At 43.7% G+C, this 14,424-nt stretch overlaps 1 protein-coding gene across 6 annotated transcripts in view; it reads right to left on the reverse strand.

Moving 5' to 3' along the window:
* Window positions 1-13,841, reverse strand: part of CSNK2A1 (casein kinase 2 alpha 1) — a 48,921-nt gene extending 35,080 nt beyond the window's left edge. For 2 of the 6 annotated variants that reach the window (XM_066384176.1, XM_066384171.1), the window contains exon 1: window positions 13,696-13,840. The gene's annotated coding sequence lies outside the window, so the exon portion shown is untranslated. Of the gene's footprint in view, window positions 1-11,154; window positions 11,266-12,710; window positions 12,839-13,531; window positions 13,554-13,695 lie in introns of those variants that run through there. The other 4 variants (XM_066384173.1, XM_066384175.1, XM_066384174.1 and 1 more) reach the window with 4 other exon arrangements.
* Between the last annotated feature and the right edge of the window lie 583 nt (window positions 13,842-14,424).

The raw sequence follows: 14,424 nt of genomic DNA on the forward strand, positions 1-14,424 counted from the left end.
TCCATTGGAGCAAAGATGGCCCGGGCGCTGGGGATGGCTCTGTGGCCTCTGCCCCAGGCGCTAGAGTGGCTCTGGTCGCAATATGGCGACGCCCAGGATGGGCAGAGCATCGCCCCCTGGTGGGCAGAGCGTGGCCCCATGGTGGGCGTGCCGGGTGGATCCCGGTCGGGCGCATGCGGGAGTCTGTCTGACTGTCTCTCCCCGTTTCCAGCTTCAGAAAAATGAAAAAAAAAAAAAAAAAAAATATGCACAATGTTTTTAGTCACTAGGAAATTTTAATTAAAATAAAAATACACTACAAATCTATTAAAATGGCTGAAATTAAAAATTAAGGAAAAAATCCTGACAATTAGCTGACAAGGATTCAACTAAGTAATTTGTTCATGGTGGGAATGCAACATGGTATAGTTGCCTTAGAAAACAGTTTGGCAGTTTGTCATAATGTTAAAATTACATTTTCCCAACACCCAGCAATCCCACTCATAGCTATAGAAATAAAAACTTATGTTCACAAAAGCTCACACATGTACATTTATAGAAGCTCTATTCGTACTCAAAAAATGTTAACTAAATAAACAAACTGTGGTCCATCATACAATGGAATACTAGTCAACAATAAAAAGGAACTAACCATTGATACAACTTTGATGAATCTCAGAAGCAATTATGCTAAGTGAAAGTAACGTTTCAAAATATTATATATATATATATAGTTTGATTTCATTTATATAATATTTTTGAAAAGATAAAAACTGAGAATAGATTAACAGTTGCCACAGAATAGGGGTGGGAGACTTGGGACTACCAAGGGCTCCGTGTCCTGACTGTAATGGTGGTGACTTGTGTGTTATGGTTATGGTGGTCTGTGTGTTAAATTCATAATTAAAAACACAGAGGAATCTACACTGCTTACAAAAATGAGGGGATCAGGGAACATGCAGAAACACCAGTACTTTCAGCCTTTTGTATAGTGTATTTTCACCAATGAAATAAAAGTTGGTTTTGCATCTCATTTGCATAATCAAACAACTTTCTTTGATTTGCTTGCTTTTCGGATGTTCTTGTTTAATAATAAAAAAATCAAATTCTTTTTTTTAATCGCTTCATATTCATTTTGAAATATTCCCTAATTTTTGTAAGCAGTATATTTTACTGTATATTAATTGTAAAGATTAAATTTAAAAAAGGGAGACAAGCCTATTATATCCTGCGTCCTAAAACACAGAATAAAGACATGATCAGATGAATGTTTGCTAGGGGAACTCCTACTCACCCCTCAAGAATCCATCTTGAAGCCTCTCCACACCTCTCCAAAATGCATAAAGCACTCACTCTGGAGGGGCACCTTCACATACTCACCACAGTATCACATTCTATTAACACACTTCACTTTCACAGATCACGAACTCAAGGAACTGGATGCTGATTTATTTCTCTTGGCCTATGCCCTGTACTTATCACAGTGCCTAGCATAAATGTTTGAAGAACTGAATATCAAGACAGTAGTAAACGATATTTAGGCAAACATTAACCTTGCTTGCATACAGACCTTCTCCTGTTCAAATGAAGAAAAGCAGTTTGGCTGTATGATGGCTGTATTTGATCTGCAGTTGATTTTCAAGATGCTCTCTGTCCTACATACAAATGTTACCACATCCATCACTAACACCAGAGGTGAAATCCATACTACCGCTTCCCAAAGAGATGTGAAACTGGTCAGCGTGTGAGAGATGCTTCTTGGAGCCAGAAGCTTGTATGAGGCTGTGTGATTTACCCATGTGGTGAGCCCAGTGTCCCACAATCCTTGCTAGAGCTACAGAAACAGTTCAGTACTTACTGAAAGATATGACCTTGGGAATCACTAAGAATAAATATGACCTTGGATGTGTCATTTCAGCTCAGCTAATTACAGGGAAGAAACTGCAGAATACAAGGAACATTATTCTTTTCCACTCCCTTCTTTACTGTCCTAGAGGTAAATCACAAAGGAGACAACAATATTTCCTGCAGGTGATGGAAAAGTATCATAATAACTAATAAAGGTGAGATGTCCTAGACTTGCCAACAAAAAATAGGCGGAAACCGAGGGCAGCCAACGTTGGCTGGCTCCCAACTATAAAGGTATGTGAATGCCTACGGTGCTTCTTGGCACTTACATTGATCACTTTTAATCCTTAAGAAGTCCAAGACCTAGGTAATATTCTCCCCATTTTTACAGAAGACAAATCTGTGTGTAATAAAAGTCATGGTGCACTTTTGACTGGTCACAGGAAAGCAACAAAAGATGATAGAAATGTGAAATCTGCACCAAATTAAAGGAAAACCCTCCCAGTTTCTGTAAGATGATGTGGTAGCATGTGCCCATGCGCAGATGATGACGTAACACCGTGTATACAGCGGAGCAGCCCACGGCCATGCCAGTCAAGATGTGGACGGTACAGAGCAAAGTTCAGTGTGCTCTGTGGCTTGCTAAATTCGAATCCGTGACCAAAGTGCAACGTGAACATCGGCGCATTTATAACGAAGCACCACCACATAGGAATTACATTACTCGGTGGGATAAGCAGTTGAAGGAAACCAGCAGTTTTGGTGGAGAAACCCCATTCTGATAGGCCATCAGTCAGTGACGAGTCTGTAGACGCTATACGAGATAGCTACCTAAGGAGCCCTAAAAAAATCTGTGCGTGAGCCCACATCAAACGAACTGCACTGAATAGGTATGAAACTGGGAGAATTGTCTTTTTATTTGGTGCAGATTTCACATTTCTATCATCTCTTGTTGCTTTCCTGTGACCAGTCAAAAGTGCACCATGACTTTATGGACACACTGTAGTTACAATGTCACAGAGACGTGATTCAAAAGCGCTCTGTTTAGGCCAGAGGTCTCCAAACTACGGCCCCCTAAGGCCATTTATCTGGCCCCCACCACACTTCCGGAAGGGGCAGCTCTTTCATTGGTGTTCAATATCTACATCCTGTGCTCCTGGAGTACTGTATGTGGTGGCAGCGGCGCAGCAAAGTGCAGCAACGCGGGACACACGCATCACAGCTCCTGAAGCACGTCATATCACTTGTTACGGCTAGCAGTGACAAATATGGAACCGGGCATTGACCATCTCATTAGCCAAAAGCAGGCCCATAGTTCCCATTGAAATACTGGTCAGTTTGTTGATTTAAATTTACATGTTCTTTATTTTAAATATTGTATTTGTTCCTGTTTTGTTTTTTTATTTTAAAATAAGATATGTGCAGTGTGCATAGGGATTTGTTCATAGTTTTTTTTATAGTCCGGCCCTCCACTGGTCTGAGGGACAGTGAACTTGGCCCCCTGTGTAAAAAGTTTGGGGACCCCTGGTTTAGGCCCTGGTCAGGTAGCTCATTTGGTTAGAGCAGGGGTCCCCAAACTTTTTACACAGGGGGCCAGTTCACTGTCCCTCAGACTGTTGGAGGGCCGGACTATAAAAAAAACTATGAACAAATCCCTATGCACACTGCACATATCTTATTTTAAAATAAAAAAACAAAACAGGAACAAATACAATATTTAAAATAAAGAATAAGTAAATTTAAATCAACAAACTGACCAGTATTTCAATGGGAACTATGCTCCTCTCACTGACCACCAATGAAAGAAGTGCTCCTTCTGGAAGTGTGGCGGGGGCCTGCGGGCCGTAGTTTGGGGACCCCTGGGTTAGAGCATCGTCCCAATATGCCAAAGTTGCAGGCTCAATCCCTGGTCAAGGCACATGCAAGAATCAACAAATGAATGCATAAATTAGTGAAACAACAAATTGATGTTTCTCTCTCTCCCTTTTCCTCTCTCTAAAGTCAATTTAAAAAAAAAAAGTCAAAACACAAAGAGAAAGTAATATCTATATGGCACACTGGAATAAATGATCAAGACTTTTAGACCTAAGGTTATTGACTTGGATGCTCTGGACCCTGCAAAAATGGCCAAAGGACTGAGGGAACTAGTATCTCTAGATATCTGTAACTCGTCATGATTTAGTGCAATGGCTGAACATTTCTGGTTTAAATAACCTATGGAGATCACGAGCTAAGTAGTCTAGACACACGCAGGTTGGGAAAACTATTTCCTAACTTCCCTTATTTCAAAAGCTATGCAGTCATCTCTATACCTTTCAAGTACAGCCCAGACAGGACACTGAAGAGCAATCATCTCTTCTGGGAGATTATTTGGAAGTCAATGGCACGAAAACCCCCCAAAACAACAAACACAAACTAAACCTTTTAATCCTACCTAGCCAAAAGCAAGTTAGTGGTAAAAGTGAGTGTAAGATCAAATGAAGGTGACAGCACAACCAACAACGTTCTCTCCCACTTACGTGGTGGTTTTTCTTACTGTTGTTGTTAATAGGACTAGGAAACTATACAGGTAAAAATGGTTAACAGGCCCTGGCCGGTTGGCTCAGCGGTAGAGCGTCGGCCTGGAGTGCGGGGGACCCGGGTTCGATTCCCGGCCAGGGCACATAAGGAGAAGCGCCCATTTGCTTCTCCACCCCCACCCCCTCCTTCCTCTCTGTCTCTCTCTTCCCCTCCCGCAGCCAAGGCTCCATTGGAGCAAAGATGGCCCGGGCGCTGGGGATGGCTCCTTGGCCTCTGCCCCAGGCGCTAGAGTGGCTCTGGTCGCAACATGGCGACGCCCCGGAGGGGCAGAGCATCGCCCCCTGGTGGATCCTGGTCGGGCGCATGCGAGAGTCTGTCTGACTGTCTCTCCCTGTTTCCAGCTTCAGAAAAATACAAAAAAAAAAAAAAAAAAAAAAAAAAAAGGTTAACAAATTAATTAGCTCCTTGACAGTTCCCCTAACCCACTCTGACCTTCAAATCCCAAGGCTCCAATGTACACTGAGTAAGCAAGAAAACCTGTTTAAAGCCAACAGTGTTAAGTTTTTTCTGGTTCTGTTAGAAGGGGTTGAATTCAAAATATAAACATTCACAGTGGGATCTGGTAACTTATTAAGTTACTGTTTGAGTATACTTGCTGGATATTTAAGACCTTATAATCCCAACATATCACTCAATATTCTGTTTTTATTCCCATCTACAAAACCTACAGAATTCTTATTTTATAAGGCAAAACACTCAAGTATTTCCATTAAACAAGAACATATGGAGTAACAAAAAATATTTGGGCCCTCTGTGAATTCCATTTCTCCACCTTTAAACCAGAAAAGGAAGCAAAGTGCCAATGTTACATAAATAACACAGCAACAGTGGGAGGCTGTCCAATGAAGGCAAGTTGCGTAAGGAAAGCCAGCAGTTTGATATGAATACAGTTCTACCTCAAACACTTGACAGAAGTCTGAAGTCTAGTATTGTTTCCACTAATACAGTCTAATGAATGATGGACAAGGACATCACCATATATATTTTTACCAGGCAACACAAGCAAAATAAAGTTACAATCTGACAAGTGATTCCACTGGCCACAACTCTCTGGAACCAAAAGATAGAAAACTTTGAGACCTACAGTAATCTAAAGTATAATCTAGCATTTATGAATGTATTAGTTATTGCTATCATTTGACTTCCTCTAATAACCAGACCTGGTATGTGATGCACATTCCCACTTAAAATTTTTTTAAAGAATTGATTGGGGGGCAGGGCAAGAACAGGAAGTATCAACTCATAGTTGCCTCTCCTATGTGCCCTGAACTTGATCAAGCCTGGGGCTTTGAACCAGTGACCTCAGCACTCCAGGCTGACGTTCCATCCGCTGTGCCACCATAGGTCAGGCCACACTCCCACTTTAGAAATAAACATGTCCAAAGGTAAAATGGCCTGCCAAATCAAAGGATTAATAAGTGGGTGAGGCCAGATCTGAACCCAACTGTTTAGAATTCAAACCGAAATAGACTGCCACTATAGTAGAAAAATCAGGTTTTAAGAAATGGAAGAAAAACTCCAAGGCAGATGGCTATTTGTATGCATGCTACAGAGTCATAAACACACAGGACATGTTATCTACCTTAAATTACTGATAAAGACAGGTTCCTTCTCTACCTAAGGACTGTATGAGTTAAGAATACAGAGCAAACAAGAAAGCAAATTAGCCTGGCCTGTGGTGGCACAGTGGATAAAGTGTCGACCTGGAATGCTGAGGTCGCAGGCTTGAAGCCCCAGGCTTGCCTGGTCAACACACATATGAAAAGCAACTACTATGAGTTGATGCTTCCCACTCCTCTCCCAGTCTTTATCTCTAAAATCAATATATAAAATCTTTTTTATAAAAGAGCAAATTACTGCATTACCTAAGAGAACAGGACATAGGAAATGTCAATGCAGCATAGAAAAGACGTCAATGCAGATGTCTTCATATCCCTACCATACAATGCCCAAGGAATTCCCAAACTGCGATCAAGGGACCATTGAGAAATAAGACCTCTGGATCCAGGTTCACAAGTCTATAGGTGAGCAAACTTTGAACTTTCCCCATGTCTGAGATGGGACTCACTTCTCTATCTAGAAGCAAGAGAACTGTATATTCATGAAGACTACACTCCTCTCTGGGAATCTGCACTGCCCATGAGTCACTGAGGCACCTGCACTGGGCTTGAGTTACACACTGCCCCCCCTCTCAACAGCAGCAGGTCAGTACCTCACCTACCAGCAGGCCACACCAGAAACAGGAAGTGCAGGTCAAAAGGCCTCATTAAAAAGTAAGAACTCCTGGCAGCAGAAAATGAACATAAAGAATAAAGAGAAGCAGCACCAACAATGAACACAGTCTTCATTGACAGGAAAGGGAAAGAACTCGTAATTAGTCGGGTACCCAGCATTTCATAAACTGCGTATTTCCTCCTTTAATCCTTACAGTAACCCTGAGATAACATGATCTGTTCCTTTTAACCTCCATTTTACAGATTAATAATTAAGTTGTCCAAGGTAATTATCAATTGTTTAGATGACAAAAATCTAGGTCCGAGAGACGTTAAGTAATGGTCCCCAAACTTGGTCTGTCTCATTCCAAAGCTGGAGCTCTTTCTAAGAATCCTGTTGCTCATCCTCCTCCCCACCCCAAGCAATGTCAGTTAAAGAATTCCACTAAGAATGAGAAATTCTCAACTCTCTGCCCCCAAATTTCTGTAGCTGTTTCAGAAATTATTCCTGAGATACAAAGCCAACACGAATTTTCGTAAGAAAACATCTCAGTTGTGGAATGATATACTATATATATTTATATTATTACAAAATAGCCTCAGTTGTAAGCTTGAGGTTTTGGGACAATCTAGAGAAGAGATCCTTAGCACAGCACCTACCTGAAATGTGGTAGGTATTGAGGGGTCTGTTGAATAACATCTTTTGACTAGTTATAAATCCAACAGCCCAAAATGGCTATTTTACTTTATAATAGGACATAATTATACTTTATAATAGGACATAATTCATTTCTTTAGGAAAATAACTTACCCATTCATTATTTTTAACAAGGCTGCTTTCTTAAATTTATAGAACATTAATGAAATAGCTAAATTGAGAAATGCCCATTAATACATCAGTCATAACTTCAGAAATATTTCAAGTGTTCACTTTTCCAAGCAGATTTAAATGTTTCAGCTAACAAAAAATTATCAGAAAAATCAACAAGACCAAAAAAGTATAAAAAGAAAACGTGGCCAAAATAAAGGTATTAAAAATGTGACACATATAAAATTACAAAAGATTATTCTAAGCATACCCTGGTATTTAACCCTAAACCCTCACTTTCTACACAAGAAAACATTATCATCACTAATGTAAAAAAAGCTTGCCCAGCATAGCAACTGTCGCTAAGTAGGTTTCTCACATCTGAGACAGAATTTGTAGAAACCAGTGGAAATGCCACTCCTAGCATGACACTGAATTCATCTCAACTTTTAAAGACTTAATTCTTGATTTCTATTATGTGGAGAAAACAAAGTTTGGTCAACTGAGTCTGCTGATATCTACTCTGGACCATACCAAATATGTATTTAAGAAAAACTGCCAATCATCTATATAACCCAATGTAAATATGTCCTCTATTACAATGACAACAGTTCCTTAATAACCCTAGAGGAATTTCTTCATTTGAAAAGGTAGCTGGCCTAGATTTCTCTCTATTAAAAAACAATTAAATGATGTATTACTTTTAAAATTATCCGTCCTAGGAGTTCAAAGAAATTTAGGTGCATGAACACGTTAATACTCTTGTGAAACAACCTTGGCCCAAGTCACCTGATGAATTGTGACAGACCAAAGATCAAATCCAATTTCCCATTTTAAATCAACTATCACAAGCATCATTACCTTAAAATACTAAGCCCTTGTACAGTCCAATGCCAAATCTTATCAGTTCTCAATTTCTGAACTTATACAAGTTATCCTGTAATATTTATGCAAAAGTTGCCCAAACAATAATCATAAGCGTTTTAACAATTAACATCTTACTGTATTAAGTACTGTGCTAAATGTGTTACATGCCATGACCCTATATAGAAACTGAGGCAGAGGTAACCTGTCCAAGATAAAGTCTACAAAAAGGACCAAGTGAGGGGTGCACAAGGATACACAGTAAGTCCTCACTTAATGTTGTCTATAGGTCCTATGACTTTAAGTGAAACGATATATAGGAAAACCAATTTTACCACAAGCGAACTGATAGAAACAAAGTTCCTAGGGCACTGCATCAACCTTCTAACAAAAGGATGTCATTCGAGGACATGCTCTAGTTCAAAAGCCATGGATGTCCATTGCCTGGTATTTAACCAATACCCTGGTATTTAACCCTAAACCCTCACTTTCTATACAAGAAAACATTATCATCACTAATGTAAAAAAAGCTTGTATTTAACCAAGAATTCTAGGCCAGCTCTAGGGCTGAGATACTTGGTTGAGCCACTTAACCTTCATGTGGCCCAATTTCCTTTATTCTAAACCCAAAAGTCCAACAGATAATCTCAAGTCATTCATACCCTAAAAGGCTCTAATTTTGTAATCATCTTTATAATCAAATAACTCAAGGAGAAATGGTTTCACTTCCTTCATCCTCTAAAGTCGAGAATCCACATTTTATTAATCTCCTCAGTAGAATACTGTTGAAGAACAACAGCACCTTTTTTTCCTCTTAAAAGCCAGAACTCCACTACACCATTATGGTCCCCACATCTGACTTTTTACCTCAAATTACAATGACAGGGAGAAAAGATCTTACACTCTGCATTGGAATGGCAGGTATGAAAAGAACAGACAGACCACTGTATGTATCGGTGGTTATCAATTCATAAAAATAATCACCCATTTCTATCTCTTCTAAAAAAATTAGGAAACATGTCTTTAAATGGTTATCACATAAACTCATTGCTTTATTTAGCCAATAAAAATTAATGATATTGCCTGACCAGGCAGTGGCGCAGTGGATAGAGCGTTGGACTGGGATGCTGAGGACCCAGGTTCGAGACCCTGAGGTCGCCAGCTTGAGCGCGGGCTCATCTGGTTTGAGCAAAAGCTCACCAGCTCAGAACCAAGGTTGCTGGCTTGAGCAAGGGGTTACTCTGTCTGCTGAAGGCCCGCAGTCAAGGCACATATGAGAAAGCAATCAATGAACAGCTAAGGTGTCGCAATGCACAACGGAAAACTAATGATTGATACTTCTCATCTCTCCATTCCTGTCTGTCTGTCCCTCCCTGCCTATCCCTCTCTCTGACTCTCTCTCTGTCTCTGTAAAAAAAAAAAAAAAATTAAAAAAAAAAATTAATGATATTGGCCCTGGCCAGTTGGCTCAGTGGTAGAGCGTCGGCCTGGCGTGCAGAAGTCCCGGGTTCGATTCCCGGCCAGGGCACACAGGAGAAGCGCCCATCTGCTTCTCCACCCCTCTCCCTCTCCTTCCTCTTTGTCTCTCTCTTCCCCTCCCAGAGCAGAGGCTCCACTGGAGCAAAGATGGCCCGGGCGCTGGGGATGGCTCTTTGGCCTCTGTCCCAGGCGCTGGAGTGGCTCTGGTCGCAACAGAGCGACCCCCCGGAGGGGCAGAGCATCGGCCCCTGGTGGGCAGAGCGTCCCCCCTAGTGGGCGTGCCAGGTAGATCCTGGTCGGCGTATGCAGGAGTCTGTCTGACTGTCTCTCCCCGTTTCCAGCTTCAGAAAAATACAAAAAAAAACCCCCAAATCTCATCACCTAAATCAGGTGTACATGAGACTGGGTCCAATGCGTGAGCTACAATCACTGGGGCACAATTCCTAACAAGAAAAAAGTTATCTGCTCCCAACATGTAATGGTAGGTCAGGCCCAGGGCAACATTATAGACATTCCAGTCCAAACATGAAAGACATAAAACAGGTCCACTGGTCCAAAGCAGTTTCAAAATCTGAGCAAACTCCATTCCATCTTAAAGCCAGAGAAAAATTCTCAGCGGCATTCAACTCAAACTCTCTGGGCCCTTGGTCTCACCTTTCTTTTTTCATGAAAAACAGCACACTTATACCTGAGTTGTTTTACCAGCCTGACTCCTGACAGAAGAATTTAGGGGGTTCACAGCCCTCCTCAACTTCCTATTGTCTCTTTCAATCCAAGTCTTCATTGTTTCTGCTGGTATAAATCCTCAAGATCCCAGGAGGCTTTCTGTGAATTTCACAAGGGTTCTCTCCATTAGTCAGACTTCCTTCCATAAACCACATGCACCTTTCAAGACCTTGCCTGGAAATCTCAACCAAATATCCATCCATGTTTATCACTTAAGCTGTCTTTCCTACAATTGGAGACTTATTTGCCACTTTATAACAAGAGTCCTCTTTGCTCCAATGCGTACCCCACTTTCATTTCACGGGAGCCCTCACTAGAAGACATTAACATCCGTATTTCTAGGAACAATCTGCTGTTCTGAACTTTTTCTATCGCACTCCTCAAAATCTTTCTGGCTTCCACTGCCATTTCCACATTAGGTAACAAAATCTATACTAGTGTTCTATTTCTGCCATAACAAACTACCACAAACATAGTGACTTGTTACAACAGAAATTTATTTCAGTTTCTGTAGGTCAGGTTGGGTGAACTTGGCTATGTCACCTGCTTAGGGTCTCTCACAAGGCCAAAATCAAGGTGTTATTCCTTGCTGGAAACTCTGGGGAAGAATCCATTTGCAAGGTCATTCCGGCTGTTGGCCAAATTCAAATTCAGTACCTTGTGGCTGCAGGACTGAAGTCTCCATTTCCTAGCAAGCTGTCAGCCAGGGCTGGTCTCTGCTACTGGAGTTCACCCACATTCCTTCTCATGGCTTCCACGTGGTCCCCTCTAGCAACAGCAAATGGGAGTCCCTCTCAGGATTCAGATCTCCCTGATTTCCCCTTCTGCCCCAACTCCTTTAATTCCCAGCTGGAGGAAGTTCTCTGCTTTAAGGGATCATGTGATTAGACTGGGCCTATCAGCAAAATCCAGGACAATCTTCCTATTTTAATATTCCTAACCCTATTTACATCTGTCAAGTCCCTTTTACCATGTTACATATATAAAAATTCTGGAAATTAAGAGTATGAACATTTTGGGGAGGGGGTGCATTCTGCCTGCTACAAACCCAAACCCTATGTAAAGCTTTAAATTCGGTTCCTAAAGAAAATTACTCCTTTCTCCAAAAGAGTATTATAGCAAAAGCAAAGGTGTATGTTCAGAGACACAAGTAAAATCAAGGACTCCATCCTAGAGAGTGGCTAGGACATCAGTGGTCGGCAAACTCATTAGTCAACAGAGCCAAATATCAACAGTACAACGATTGAAAATTCTTTTGAGTGCCAAATTTTTAAAACTATATAGGTAGGTACATTGCTTATCGAGGTAGCGCCCGCACGTGGTCTTTTGTGGAAGAGCCACACTCAAGGTTCCAAAGAGCCATGTGTGGCTTGTGAGCCGCAGTTTGCCGACCAGGGATCTAGGTGACAGGAAAGCTTAAAATACATGGTGGAAAAGAAATTGCCACTTGTTTTATCCCCAAACAGCAACACAAATCATTAATTATGCAGAAAGTACCCCACAGCTCCCCCTTAAATGGTTCCTCTGTTCTCTATTGGATATGAGGCAAAAAGGCATAAGTTGCTCCAGGGTGACCTAACTTTGTAATCAGTGAGTTACTAAATCTATCCAAGCAAACTTCCAATCCTTCCACTTCTCCTTTAGACATCCCTCTCCAATAGAAATGAAATTCTATTTCAAAGTCACGGAAGGACAAGCCTACCCAGGAAAAACTGCAGGTGAACTTTTAAAAATGATATGAGGGACAACTAGTATTGGTCTCGATTTTTCTGTCCAAGGTCCACCAAGACAGTTAACCCAAAAGACTTATGACAAAACAAAAAACACTGAAACAAGGACAAAAATAATATCCTGAAACCTTATCTACTGTCAGGTTCTTGACTATAAATTTTACTTAGAACCTGGAAACCCCAAGTTTGCCAATTAATCCCTTTTAATAATAGTTACAGTAAGATCTCTGGACAACTTACTACCTGCCAAGGACTGTGGCACAAACTGTCTTTACTTACTCCTCACCATAAACTGAAGGGTCTAGTAGAGATTATCATCAGCCCCACTTGACAGATAGAAAAACGGAAGGCTAGAGGTTAGGTCGCATATTAAGCACTAGAAGCCTCGAGCAGATACTGCAACCCTTTAAGGTCTCCAACTCCCAAGAAAAAAAAAAACCCTTCCCCTTTTCAGCTTTCTTTTTATTTCCTCTCCCCACACACCTTTCTGATAGAATCTAGCAGTTGAAAAGTCATCAAGTCTTCCCGATTTAATCTGCCACCTCCTTTTCCAGAACTCTTTCTTTCCCACGATAGCAATAGCCAAGAAGCAACTTCTGACCTGACTCTGCTTCCCCAAAACAAACTACAGAAGCTCCACCCATCACCTGCCTCAGCTAAAAATGTTCCAACGCCCGGGGAGGGGAGGGGGTGGGGTGGGGTGGAGCGGGGAGGGAGAAAGTGGGGGGGGGGGGGGGACCGGACGAAATAAAAGTCCTGCTCTTTAAAAGGTCAAGAAATGAATATGTATATCCTTAGCCAGCCTTTAATTCTATTATCTCTGATTCTTCGAACCGGGCTCCCAACTATTCCTGAACTCCAACTCCAACCCGGTCTGCCCCGCTTGGCGGTCCCCTCCACCTTCCTACGCAGCGACCTCGCCCGGGGCGCCCTCCCACCCCGCAGCCCCGTCGGCAGGTGGGCAGCCCCGCCTCCCCCGCAGGGACCCCTCGCCCGGCCCCGACGCCAGCGGCTCCGCTCCGCCGGAGGGTCACCCCACCTCCCCCGGCAGGCACCGCTCCCCTAGGCGCCGGCCCCCCAGCCGCCCCCGGCGGCCCCACCCCTCAGCCTCCCTTCCCCCTCCGGCGACCCCCGCCTCCACGTTGCCCCCTTAGTCCCCGCCCCAGTGCAGCCAACCCTCTTCCCCCTCATAAGCTGGACTCCCGAGAGCTGGTTCCCACCCTCACACCGCCTCTGCCCCCAAGTCTCGCCTCCCGTCCCGGGCTGGGGGGTGGCCCCTGGCCTCCCCGATGGGCTGCAGGCACCTCGGCTGGTGAGTGTGTGTAGAGTAGGGGGGGGGTGGGGGACAGGGGAAGGCGACGGGCCGCTCCGGAGTCTGCAGGAGCCACAGGGGGCGGACGCGCCCGGCTGGCCCATCCTGGGCCGAACCCCACCCCCTAACGGCCGCACCTGGCCGTTCCCACGGTACCTGTGGTGGAAGCGGCAGCGGTAGCGGCCGCTCTCCCCTCTCCTCACACAGACAATATGGCGGCGACGGAGGAGGAGACACACGGCCCGGCCGCCAGCCGCAGGGACCAGAGCGAGGCTGCTGCCGCTGCTGCCGGAAGCGGAAACCCCCTCCTCTCAGGGGGCGGGCGGGACTGCTGCAGACTCCGCTCCTAGCGGAATCGCGCTGAGTGCGGCCATGCTGGGATGTTCTATTGTCTTCCTGGGGTTCCGTTTTGGACTGCGGCGCAAAATGGAAGGAATGCTCTATGTAAAGCATAAGGAAGAGACCGGCAAAACTTAAAAACGCGTTTTATTTCTGTGCCTTTAAGAACTGATGAGAGAGAGCACGCACCTCCCCCTAAGTGTACACTTGGTTTGACCCAAGCGAAGATGGCGGTCCCTAGGTTTCCCGCACTTCACCCAGCTGACGAGTCCCGTCAGTCTACAAGCCGGCCCGCCTTTCTGGAGAAGGAGCCTGCGCGACCCGCAGGGCTGTAGAGCGAAGCATTTCGGGAGTTGAAGTCTCCTGCTCTGATCCTTCGTCTGGGATGAGGGCTCCTAACGCACATTTTTGTCTGCTCAAACTTCGAACTTCGGGACGAAAGTTGGACCCCGGGAGTGGTGTGGCACGGGAGTCGAGGAGGTAACGATAGCAGCCTTCTGGAGACTGACACCGAATTCCTGCTTCCTACAGGAGTCCTATCTTGAG

The sequence above is a fragment of the Saccopteryx leptura genome, chromosome 5 (assembly GCF_036850995.1).
Source record: "Saccopteryx leptura isolate mSacLep1 chromosome 5, mSacLep1_pri_phased_curated, whole genome shotgun sequence".
Taxonomy (NCBI): Eukaryota; Metazoa; Chordata; class Mammalia; order Chiroptera; family Emballonuridae; genus Saccopteryx; species Saccopteryx leptura.